General features: G+C 37.6%; 1 non-coding gene across 1 annotated transcript; it reads left to right on the top strand.

The window, feature by feature from the left end:
• The first annotated feature begins 835 nt into the window (after positions 1–835).
• TRNAI-AAU (transfer RNA isoleucine (anticodon AAU)) lies at positions 836–909 on the top strand. Its single transcript has one exon. It is a non-coding gene; the product is annotated as a tRNA-Ile (tRNA).
• The last annotated feature ends 11590 nt before the right edge of the window (positions 910–12499 follow it).

The following is a 12499-nucleotide window of genomic DNA, read 5'->3' as shown; positions in this document are numbered from 1 at the left end:
CAATAATTTACAGCTGCATTTCGTAAATTACCGACTCGCTTTGCTATCCATTTCATTTGATAACTTCCATTTAACCCGGATATTCTCAAACAAAACCTTAAAAAGTTAGGACAATCCTTATGGCTTTCCGTAATAAAATCCGTAAATTTTCAAGAAAGTCCAAGCTCGGCATAGAAAAATTTGCATACAGTCAAATCAGCTATTTGACATCAAAACTCTCTAAGCCATTTTTGAGGAAGACGTATCTTAATTAAGGGAATAAAACTAAAATATTTTAAAAGCCGGGAAGAAGTAAGCCAAAAAAATTATTATAAAACTCTGTGTTTACTAGAAAATTTTCAATGACACGGTTTGAACGCGTGACATGGTCCGAGTTAATTTGAAAGCATTTGGATTCAAGCCAAAATCTTAAGCGCGTGTTTCTGTTAGGCCTAAATATAATATTTGCATTTTTGCAATTTTTGATGGCGAATTCAAACAATGAGAAGATAATGGTGGTGTACACTTTAAGATAAGTGCTGTTTAACAATCTAGATACAAACCAGTAAATCAAATAAGTAATTTAGAATTAGCCCTAGATTTATTACGAAATCATTTCAAAGGTCAAGGAAAAATCCCTTAAAGTTTCAGACTAGGAGGATTGATACCATTTACACCAGGAGGCGAAGCTACTTGGTGAGCACTGCATTTTGCAAGCCAAGTAGCTTGGTCTCCTGGTGTAAATGGTATCAATCCTCCTTTACAAAGAAAATATAACCAAATTTTTCCTCCAAATATAAGGAAAACAAAGAAAGAAATTGGCGTTAAATATAAGAATAAATTCAAGAAATTCCAAGGCCCATTAGCTCAGTTGGTTAGAGCGTCGTGCTAATAACGCGAAGGTCGTGGGTTCGATCCCCCCATGGGCCATTAAAATAATTTTCTTTCTTTTCTCTAGCGATTTCCCCTTTTAACCTTATCAGGGATAGATTTAATTTTAGAAGTAGGAATGGGGAACAGAGTAATCTGGGCTCGCGTCAAAGTCCCGGACCCCCTTCCCCGTTAAGGGGGGGGGGGTATGAAAGAAGAGGCGGTTCATGACGATAGAGGTAAAAAGGAATTACGTATTTTTCGCCGTCCTCGTCAGCAACGTCATCAAAACGTAGTTTAAGTGAGCCAATAAGATAATTTAAACTTTTCGTTACGTGTTGAAGGGAGGGGCTCTATACTGACCTATGCATGTCGGACTGAAGTAAAGACTACCCGTTATCCATTCCTATTTCTAAAATTAAATCTATCCCTGACCTTATATTGTTTCCACTCAGAAATTCAACATTTTTTTCTCTGATGGTCAGATGTTTTCAAATTAAGTTAACTTCCCATGCAGGTTTCCCCTAACCCTAACTATTTACAACCTACGTATATACCCAAACTAATCTCAAGAGAGACACTAATCATACATTCATAATTAACAATAAACAAGAAGTAGAATCCCTAGTAAGTACAGAAGAAAATAAAAATTCACAAAAAGGGTATTGACCTATTAACAAAGATCCACAAAAAAAATCTTCCAATCACGCGGATCAAAAGGTGTTAGCCAAAAATAAAACACCGCAATGCAATAACAGGCCCAGCTCAAAAGAGGTCGAGCGAAAGAGCTTGTATACTGAAATCGACAATGTTGCGGTGAGACCCAATTCAGCCAAAGCAACGAAAAACTAAAAGGTCAACCCTTAGCAGCTCCAAGTGTTGGAAGGCGAGGATGAAGGTCGTTGAAGCGTAATGAAGACAATCTAAGGAAGAATGACAAGAGAGAGATCTTTGGGAGCTTCTTATAGGACCGTCCGAGTATCCCTAAAATCGGAGCTAGAGACGCTCATCTTGGCTCATTAACCCGATCCAGGAAGAGTGAACCCAAGGATCCTCAATAGCCACGAAATGGTGTACGGTGTATTCATCGGACATCAAAGAGACTGAACAACTTTGAGAAAGGCGCCCAAATTACGCCCGCCGCATGTACATACCACATTGCATCGCGTTCCAACCCGCAACAAAGAAAGCCTCGCGCAGATAATATCAGAAGTATATAATACTCCTCTTCGAGAGAGAAGGGTAACAAAAACAAAAGCAGACGGGGTAATTGTAACATGACCCTTCGCAAAATCATTTTACATTTGGAGCAATTAAGGTTACTAAACCGAATCACATACGCGATAAATCGTTCCCCTCATCATTACTCTATTAGCGCTGCTTAACTATTTGCCAAGGCGCATGCGCTTGTGCGTTTTTGTCCCTCCACGTCAAGACAATCAAGGTTTGTGGGGGTTGATTACTGAGGATTTAGTACAACCAAACAGTTATAGAATTCACGCTAGCACGGTGCGATGACGCCCATCTGAAGTTTAATGAGCAGCGGGAGAGCGAACAAAAAGGGTAATTCCCTCGCCTGGGAAGAATCGTGGTACACAACTAAAGTACTAAGAGGATACAGAGTGTCACGCTTCTTCTATTATCCCATTCTGATGATATTGAAAAAAAGAAAAAGCAAGGGTAGGGGTCCTTTATCGAATCGCGTAGGATCGGATGAAATCTTTTCGGTACAAAACTATTTTGTCGCCTCATTCCTCTAATACGCTATAAGTAATTCGATATACCCCAGAAAGAAGAAACGCGAATAAATCGTGGGCAATAAATGTAATTGGACGAAAAAAAAACCATGTGCGCAATATTTCTCGTGTTTTTTCTATAAATACATAAAATAAAGGTTTTTTTTTTTATTCTTATAAAAAGTATGGTGAAGTCATAACTATGTTAAAGGGATTGTAAAGTTAGATGCGGCGAGTGGGTTAAAATTATTGGCTTATGTTAGAGACACGTGACCGAGGAGAGTCGTGGTTCAAAGAAACTTAGTTTGTTTTATTTCGAAAACTAACACTTGGAGCGAGTCACAATCTCGCGAAAAGAATGGGCTATAGGTGTTTAGTTCCACTCCACGTGGAGTCTATAGACCGTGGCGTCACGTGGTCTTTTTAATCGAAATAGTTTATAAAATAATGAATATAGCAATTGGAGCCATGTTTCTATCTACAATATTAAAGAAGATACTAGCAATTAAGTTTCCGTAATGGACACTACGCGTTAGGGGAGTACCACCTGACGGAATCGTCCAATAGAAGTAGTCCCCAGTGCTTCTCGGGAAAGCCTAACGCGTAGTGTCCATTACGGAAACTTAAATCGCTCGTATCTTCTTTAACATTGAAGATAGAAACATGGTTCCAATTTATATATTCATTATTTTACACGCTCTTTCAAATAAGCACGAATTCATTCTCCCTTTAAATGGGGCGTCACGAGTCAACATTGACCTACATAAAATCAGAGTATGATGTAAATTCAACTGGACAAAGAAAAAAAGATGTCTTACACAGAAAACGGATTTCGAGACTGAGCCTTTTATCCTAATAGACTATAAAAAGAAAATTCTCCTAAAAGATACCAGTTTTACTTCTGACATTGATGTAACGTAGGAAGATACCAACGCGACGCGGCACTACACCAACTATACCGGAAGGGACATTCACTAAGAAACCGGAAACACTAGAAAAGCGACGATACAACGGACAAACTCTTGGATTTACACGCTTGGGTGAATTAAGATTGAACGAAAATAGTAATTCGGAAATGCGCTGCTTCACGGTATGCTTGAAGACACCAAAGAGTAAGTGTTATTCAAGGATATCCGTAGATTATGCTTATTTTTGATATTAAATAAAGTGTTGGGGACTTTATTAAACCCGCATAACTAAAATGAGCTAGTTTCGCAAAACGGTAGAGGGTGATTCTGATAAGTCTGGTGGCATAAATTAAGGGGGATGTTCTTTGGGAAATCGATTTTGAGTCGGAAAATGTAACTTCTATCTATCTCCATTTTGCCACAAGGGACACTGTTTTCAAGTTATGATTTGACGAGTGTTTTTGGGATGACCCTCTTAATTAAATTAGAAATAATTGCCTCAATCAGTTTCTTAATTTAATTAAGGGGTCATCCCTAAAACACTTATCAAACCTTAACTCGAAAACAGTGTCCCTTATGGCAAAATGGAGATAGATAAAAGTTACATTTTAGACTCAAAATCGATTTCCCAAAAAAAACACGCCCCTTGATTTACGGCAGACTTATCAGAAACACCCTGTATATTAGCGACATTCTGGACACTTTTATGACGTCACGACTAAATATTAATATTAGAGATAATATGCTTATAAATAGTACGTATATCTTAGCATTGAAAAGGATTGGTACATACGAAACGCGACGACAAATCTATCAAACTGCCTGCTTATGTAAACGTTACTTCACCCTTAATGGACGTTGTCCTGCACTAATACTCTCAAATTTCGCCGCGATTTTCAACGGAGCTTACACTTTGTCAGGGTTCATAAAACCTTCGGAAAAATTATTTCAGATTTCCGTGCAAAATTACCTCAAGCCCCCCTATCCGATGAAGTGTTGTTGTTTATTTTTGTTATTGAAGCAATCACCTTACTCAAGCCTCATGACTTCACCTGATTTCAAATATTTTTACAAAACGTTTTAAATATTCTAGAAAAAAATATATATATTCCACCAGAAGGGGATAATAGAGAGAAGTATTATATAATTCCGATTTCACCGATATTTTAACCCGGTTTCCAGCCTCCAGGTTTGAAGCAACCCTGATTATACTGTCTTCTCGTATCTAGCATATTTTTCGAAGGCAAGGCCGATAGTAAAATATAACGCCTGACGCCAAGATTCAGAAACAAACAAGCAAATAAAAAAAAAATGGAAAGATTAAAAAAAAAAAATAGCATCCAATTCTCTTAAAAGGGCTTCCCCTCGATTGCAAAACAAATCGTGGTATAGCGTTTGGCAAAACAAAAAATGTCCTAACCAAAATATAAATTAGAGAGCCTTCCTAGCTCACTATGTATGTCAGCAGGAATAGATACAGATACTTGGAATCTGTAAGAAGTCATAGACCCCATACAAATTATCTTATTGAAAGCAAGAGGAAGGGCTTAAAACTTTGTTAAACCGCTCGCTCCCCCTTCCTAGCGTTTCATTGGCTATTTACTCGCTCGTTCACACAACGTAAAGATATAACTTCTTTACAATAGGGCTCTTCGCGGATAGGCCGATAGCTAAGTCAATGTCACTCGGCTTCTAAGTTCAAATACATTAGGTGTGACGTCAGGGGTGACGGTTTCTACATCTCCTCCCCTTTAGTTCAAGCAGAAAGGTCTGCAGAAAATGGCAAGTTAAAGATTCCAAGTGGAGGAAAACTATCTATTCCTAAATAACTATAATCTATAGTATTTGAGAGGTTTCAATGTGAAAAATATCGATCTGTTTACAATTTTCAATATTTCTAAAATATTAGAAAAATGTAGGTAATCTAATTAAAAGTAAATTTCTTCGAAAATAAGATTTAGTAGACATTTTTTTAACCCAAATTCGTGTATAATTTTGTGAACCAGAAAAAACATATTTTAGAGTTGGGATGACCCCTGGCTGGAAATATCGCTGATTTCATATAATTGCATTCTAAAGATGAGATAAACGGTAGAAAATAATGAAAATGGTATTGAAAGCCATGAAACGTATCACCTCAACTAGTTAGTACAGCGATGTACTAAAACAGGCGCAAACAAGCAAGCTGGACACTCAATCTACGCGCGGCCAAAAAGGACCACAACAAACGGAACGGTTCGATGTTTACATTCTGAATAGGCAAAGGCTTGGGGTTTAATATTTCCTTTTGTTTCACAGGATGTCAATGATATTTGATACCATTGCAAAGGTCGGGGGATTACTTTTCTACCCACGTATTTAGTATAGAGTTATATTGATCATAGTTATGTGGGTAGAGAAGCACTTTTCCAAACGACAACTTGACAAATTTGTGTTACAAAAAAGTGTCGTTGGGAGGGGGGAGGGTTGTTTAATAAAAATGGGTTACGATTTTTTGGTAACCAGTATGTATATTTAATCAAAAGTGCTTTTTACTAAAAAAAGGTAAAGGTTAAAGCCTAACTTAAAGGTTAATAAATAGAAGTAACCTTTTCGTGAACGCATGCCCCCATTATGATGTTTATCATACATTCTTATCTAGATTCTTCGATTGATCGATCAGTGTGCTATTAATTAAATGGGTGTAGAAGTGTGCAAAGCTAATTACTTCACTGTGGGACTAAGTATTTTCTGGTTTTAGTGGTCAATAAATGTTATAGAGCCCTGCACTAATTTAGTGAAATCGTCCAAATCAATTGCGTTTTACTTCAAATATTGTATTTCTAGATTTAAGGATGTTCTAAAAATAGTCTTAATTATTGGCTTGAAAATGAGGGACGAATTTATTTATTTTTTTTATATTTATATAAAATAGCGCGAGCTTAGTAATTAATTAAGACGTCTAGGTTACGCGAAAATTTATTTGTTACAATTTTTCCCGGAACAAAAAAAAATTGTGATTTAGGGGAGCTGGTTGGTGGGTCTAGAACCGAAAACAAATTGGTTTTGACAAACACTTAATCATACATAGCAGTCGCCCTTTTTCTCTGAAGTTGATTATGTATTTTAATTATGGGGGGAATTTTTTTTTATTCAAAATATTCTCTAGGAAATAAGAATATTTTTAATTTGGTATAATATTTTTGGGGAAATTGTGTGACTTTGTAAGGGCCAGTTTTGGTTCATTTCATACACCCTATTCTTTTTTGCTTTTTCAATTCAAAAGTATTTTAAAGAAATTTTAGTTTTCTTTGTTTTATAATAAAATCAAGGACTCATTTTTTTGTATCTAGTTCCTACAACCTCCATGTCCTCGAGGGTTAACCCAGCGAAACGGATGGAGATTTTAAATATTTTATCAACACCTTCCTGAACTCCTGATTTTATTAGCCCCACCCCCCAAAGACAAAAAAGGGTTTTACTCAACTTAGTCGCAGTTTTATTCCGAATCTTAAACTCCAAACTTGGGATTTATAAAACATTAATAATAAAAACTGAGCAGTTCAAAAGGAATTTCAAATATTTCTTTCTAGATTAAAAAAAACCTTTCCTTTTTAAGCACAGTCAAGAAGTGATATCTAGTTTACTAGGGAAAAGGTATACGTTCGCCACATTTCCAGCTTTATCTCCAGTCCAAACGTAGGTCCGGATTTAAGTCCCGCCTCTAAATTACATCCAGCATCTCATTGGTTCTTGAAAACTCACGTCAGCGCGACGCTAATGACGAAAACTACGTATTTTCCGACTGAGGAGAGGCGAAATAACCCGGCCTCCTTTTACGTCCCTCCTTGTCTTTTGAAAGGGGGACTGGGACTATGGCGCGCGAATACTTAGGAGTCTTATACCTTCTCCCTATAAACTAGATATTACTTCTTGGTACAGTGCAACCCCTTCACTCATTCCGTTATAAAAAACACTTCGAAGTAAGAACTTAATTTCGACAAAAATTGGTGATCAATTTGATAGGAAACAAACCGTACGCTTTTACCATGGATGTTACAAACTTTGGGGAATGTAATGAAAAAGTAGAGAAAATTGAACTACCTAGAAATGATACCCAATAAAATTATTACAGACAGCTGCTTCTTGATCAATGTCAATTCCAGTAACACTTAATTTAATCTTACGGTGGAAGCTCGCTCGGTTCAATCTAATCCAGCCATGGAACGAATAGATTCCTTCGTATAGGTGGGAACAGAAGGGGATAATAGAAGAAGAGTGACACTATGTATCCTCTTAATACTTTAGTTACGTAACATGATTCTTCCCTGGCGAGGGAATTACCCTTTTTGTTTGCTCTCCCGCTCATCAAACTTCAGATGGGCGTCATCGCACCCTGCTAGGGTGAATTCTATAACTGTTTGGTATTTACTAAATCCTCAGAAATCAAAACACAAACATTGACTGTCTTGACGTGGAGGGACAAAAACGCACAAGGGCATGCATGCGCCTTGGCAAATAGTTAAGCAGCGCTAATATAGTAATGATGAAGGGAACTATTTATCGCGTATGTGATTCGGTTTATAGTAACCTTGCTCCAAATGTAACCTTGATGTTGGGAAGAATCACGTTACAATTAACCTCGCCCGCTTTGTGGTTTGTACACTTCTCACTCGAAGTGAAGTATTATATTCTTCTGGTGGGACGCGGAAACTGAGAGAGTAGAAAGGGTATAACTATATTTTCACAGGGGTGCCTCCGGGGACGATAACAGACATTATCTATAGACAATCACAAATGCTATCATCAAAGTCCAAGTAAAATTGGGGATTGGTGCCGGAACTAGAGCAGGGAATCGACTCGAAATTTGCAGAAAATGAAAAGATGGAAGAAGAACAAAAAACAAGACTTCTAAGTCTAAAAAGAGTTTTTGCCAGCCCCCTACACCAAAACCTTTCCAAATGCAACACTAGCATCGAGATATAAATCCCTTTACGTGGATCTTAACCCTAAAATGATGGGAAGAACCAGAGGAAGAACTCCATGGAGGACGTTCGCGACAGATTCGTATCTATTTTTACGCTCAAAAAGGATAGCCATGAATCGCGAAGCAAAGATGAATTATGACTCTTGCTACCTTAATTGCACTGGCTAGGGAAAGTTCAAAATGGATGAGGATGGGATAGACAGCGTAAAAACTAGACTTTATCAGGAAAAGCGAGCGTTTGATTTTGATTTTGTCCTGGGTTAGAAAAATGAGCGATACCGTCTAGTTTCTCAAATTCAAATGATGTTTGTCATCATCAAAACGAAACAAAGAAACGCAAGATCAAATAAACAGACGATATCGAATGAGGCAAATTTTGCAAAGCAATTTTTAAGACAATGCAACACGAATGCAAACTTTCAGGGGCACGCCTCGCATCCATGCTGCATAAGTTCCCTTCCGCCACGAGAGGCAGCTCAAGCTCACTACATAAGAGAGATTAGCCAACTAACTCGGTCATGCCTCTAGCGGTGTCTCCTGGCGTGAGGGAAATTATCCCAAAGGGGGCTTGCCCCTGGAAGTGTACTTGTTTCCCTTATGTAATATTCGTATTGGTGTCTACAAAATTACTAATCCAGATTTGATTCATTTCTGTAATCGTTAATGCAGTCTTTAAAACTGTCAAAACAAGTCGATGAAGTGATCAATTTGAAATTTCAATTTAAACTTGTTCACGGATGACTGACGTATATACCCTTTCGGTATCTTTCCTTTTTAATATATTACATAATCATGCCTAAAGGGGTTACGATGTGAAATTCCCGGTAAGAAGACGGGGGGGGGGATTCTGGGACCTTGCAAGATGTTATTGAGGTCAAAAGAATCTTACGAATGCACCCCGGAATACGAACTAATGAATAAATGATGGGAAGAGTTGCATCATCTCCTCCATCCGAGAGGGGATGCGATAGAAAATATTTTCACCTCGACGTGCGGTGTCGTCGACTCCGATTTCAACGCGTTAAATATCTTTGTAGGGAAATCATCAAGGGGTATCGTAACTAACGCTTTAATTTTAGTTTGATAACTACAGTCTGGTTAAATGGGGTTTGTCAATGAAAAGATGTAACGTAGCCCGTTCTTAACTAGGATCCGAGTGTAATCCTCAACATGGACAAACCAGATTTATTTAACTTCATAAATAATAGATGGCGAATTTTAGATTTGCTTTGATGGGCAAAGGCGTAATGACGTGCACTCGTAAAGAGTACAAAAAAAGGAGTATATCGGGAGTCCTGCTTGACTTATTCTTACCAGGGATAGATTTAATTTTAGAAGTAGGAATGGAGAACGGTTAGTATTTACTTCAGTCCGACTCATAGACCACCCAGTATAGAGCCCCTCCCTCCAACACGTAACGAAAAGTTTAAATTATCTTAATGGATCACTTAAACTATGTTTTGATGACGTTGCTGTCGGGGACGGCGAAAAATACGTAATTCCTTTCTACCTCTGTCGCTATGACCCGCCTCTTCTTTCATACCTCCCCCCCCCTCCGTCCCGTGGAAGGGGGTCCGGGACTTTGACGCGCGCCTACATTACTCTATTCTCCATTCCTACTTCTAAAATTAAATCTATCCCTGTTCTTACCTAAGCCTAATTTACGTGAAAGATGCGCGAAAGTCAGGTACTCTAGTTACATATTTAAATAGAGATACTTGAGCCGGGAAAAATAGAAATATATGAAAAGCCACTTAGATCGACGATGAATTAACGAACCATAGCAAAATTCTCTTAAAAGAGATGTAAGTGATCTCTTTGGGCTTTAGTGGTAATTAAAAACGGGAAAAGTAGGTATATCTTCATTTAAAGTTGAATAGTTGATTTTAAGTAAAATAAAATATTAACAGTTTCTCTCAAAAGAGCAATTTGCAAACTAGAAAGCCATGGCCAATTAATTATTACGCAGTGTTATATAAGAACTATCATAAGTTCATAAGATATGTTCCATAAGTTTATAAGATATGTTCCATAAGTTTATAAGATATGTTCCATAAGTTTATGAGTTAGGTTCCATAAGTCTATAAGATATGTTTTTCACTGGTTACGAGAGCTAGTCATGAAGTGACGTAGGTCATAGATTCGAGGTAAAGCGACGCCTGGTGAGGCGCTGTCAAAGGCTTAGTAATGCAGACTAAATAGGAAGATGGACTGCAAAACCGAGTATAGTAGCACTCTCATAATACATAAAGACTATAGAGCTATGTCAGTTGAAGGGGGGAAACGTCACAGTTGGGCCTGCCAATAAACGGAGCCGGTTTTCACCCTCCCTACGTGCGGGCCGCTGAAGAACTCTATGCTAAATTTACCGCACAATATGGCTCCTAGGCGGGGACTGGCGAAACCACGCCTCAAAAGCTCTCCTTTTCCCCCTAATTGAAATAGCTCTATAGCGCAGGCGCAAAAAACGAAGTGGAAGGCAAATTTTCACCCCCTTGCCCTTCCCTTCTAGTTACATCGAAATGGTATATATTATATTGGCACCATAGAAGCCCTTAAATTACTTGACAATTATTCCTGTTCAAGGACAAGTACTCTAATTAAGCAAAGTTGTGTCAATTAGAACAATAACTCGTGATCACAGTGAATAAAACCACAATGCCTATAGGCTAAAAACAAACTCCATCGACTGTAACCTTAATTTTTTTTTCTTTTTTTTTTTCAACAGTGGGGACGATGTATTGTAGAAATAGATCCATTATATGTTTTAATCTAATTTGGAGTCGCCTCGAAACCTATTAAAACCCGGGTAATGACACTGACGAGTAGGGGCTAATTATGCTTTTGTTTTTGGGGTCCTCCATCCCCCATCAACAAAGAAACAGCTAATTAAGTTTTTCCGCGTTCATCAAACTGTTCATTAGGGCCAAAGAGGATAGGGTAGAAATATATGTCTATATGTATTTTTTGCGTTCACCATAAAAACAAAGAATGATAAAAGGGTGTTTGGAGACCTAAATTGCTTTTAGGAATACTGAGATTCGCTAAGCCAATTTTCTCTATTGTTAAACCTTGATTGTATGATTAAAAAGAATGTTTTCAGTACTTACGTATCTCCTTAACCATTCTGCTATAGTTGTGAATCGTCCCATAATCGAGTATTGAGAGCTTAAAATTACATGGGTGAACTATTGGTGCTCATCATGCCCTTGAAGTCAATTTTAATTGTTGAAGGTTATTTCCCAGCTGTAATAACAATAAATTTGATTTCTTTAGTGTTATAAATTTGGGATAGTAATGTAACAGTCCATTTCTTCTCTTTATTTGAAGACAATGAAATTCACCTTTTGTCCTCGTAAAGATGGTTCACACTGTACAGAGTTTCTGTTTATTACTGTAGAAGAATTTAGCTTTTATTCTACGTAAACTTCTGTTTAGCGTGTTTATCTTTACTTTAAATGTATTAATTCACATTAAAATTTCATCACAAAACAGAAAATTCTATGAAATTCATTAACAAGTTGGAATTATGGCTCAGTTCATCACCTAACCGCGGAAAACCGTTTGAACTTGCAACTTTTTTAAAACCGGAAAAGAATGATTATCACGTGATTTGTACCAGCCAATCACAGCCTAGAAAATGAAAACCGCGCCAAATAAACTCTTAAAATAAATGCTTTTTTATATTTAATACATTATGAAACGAAATATTTGATTAAAATTTAAGCTCAATTTTTTTGTAATTCAATGTGTATTTTTCACTAAATTAGCGCATTTATTAAAATTTAAAATAATTTGTATATTTCCGCATTCGCCACAAGTGCTGCCAGCACAGAGAATATAAGGGAGGAGTGGAAGCTCCCCCGCTCCACAAGCGTAAATAGTTATGTCTCGCTTAAATTATACTAGCGGCAAGGCTAGCGGTACGAGGGAGTTTCCGGCTCAATAGCGCCACCTACGATACCATTTAATGTCTCAAACGGAAATGCCTCGGTACTGCGCATTGAAGATGCGCGGTAGAAAAGCGAGACAAGTTTTGC

Source organism: Phalangium opilio, unplaced genomic scaffold (genome assembly GCF_054372755.1).
Source record: "Phalangium opilio isolate 3A_F unplaced genomic scaffold, DU_Popi_V2 ptg000017l_1, whole genome shotgun sequence".
Taxonomy (NCBI): domain Eukaryota; kingdom Metazoa; phylum Arthropoda; class Arachnida; order Opiliones; family Phalangiidae; genus Phalangium; species Phalangium opilio.
The sequence above is the reverse complement of the archived record's forward strand: the minus strand, read 5'-3'. Positions and strand labels throughout refer to the sequence as shown.